Here is a 522-nt window from a genome sequence, read left to right as displayed (position 1 = left end):
TGTCGGTGGTGGTGGTGGTGGTGGTGGCGGTGCTCTGGGTGGAGGCCAATGAGGACGGGCACATGTGTGAAGCCAGGCGCGCTGCCCCTGTTGCAGAAGCAGCAACAGGGCTTTCTCCTCTCCCCTGCAGGGAGATGGGCTCCCTGCCTGCCCCCATTCCCTGCCACCTCTCCCTGGCAAGTGGCAGAAGGGAGCTGAGATCTGTCGACCTGGGGACTCTGTGAGGAGGAGAGCACAGCTGGCTAGGTGGGCAGGATGCTCCTGGAGAGGGGATGGTGTGGCCAAGGACCGGATTCATGGGGGCCCCTGAACTCTGCCTCACGGTTTCTTTTTTGCAACTAAGCTGTACCCATTTTGCGGCATCTTGGAGGTGGAAGGAAGCCATGGTGCTGCTGCAGCCTTTGCCTCCCTGTGGTGATGTGGCAGGTGGCATCATCCCTTCCCATCTTTCCCCAAGAAGCAGACACTCCTGTCCCAAATCAGCATCAGAGCCAAGGTCCTGGGCTGCCCCTTATTGACATG

This window comes from Vidua chalybeata, chromosome 1 (genome assembly GCF_026979565.1).
Source record: "Vidua chalybeata isolate OUT-0048 chromosome 1, bVidCha1 merged haplotype, whole genome shotgun sequence".
Classification (NCBI taxonomy): domain Eukaryota; kingdom Metazoa; phylum Chordata; class Aves; order Passeriformes; family Viduidae; genus Vidua; species Vidua chalybeata.
Note: the sequence above shows the minus strand (reverse complement) of the source record.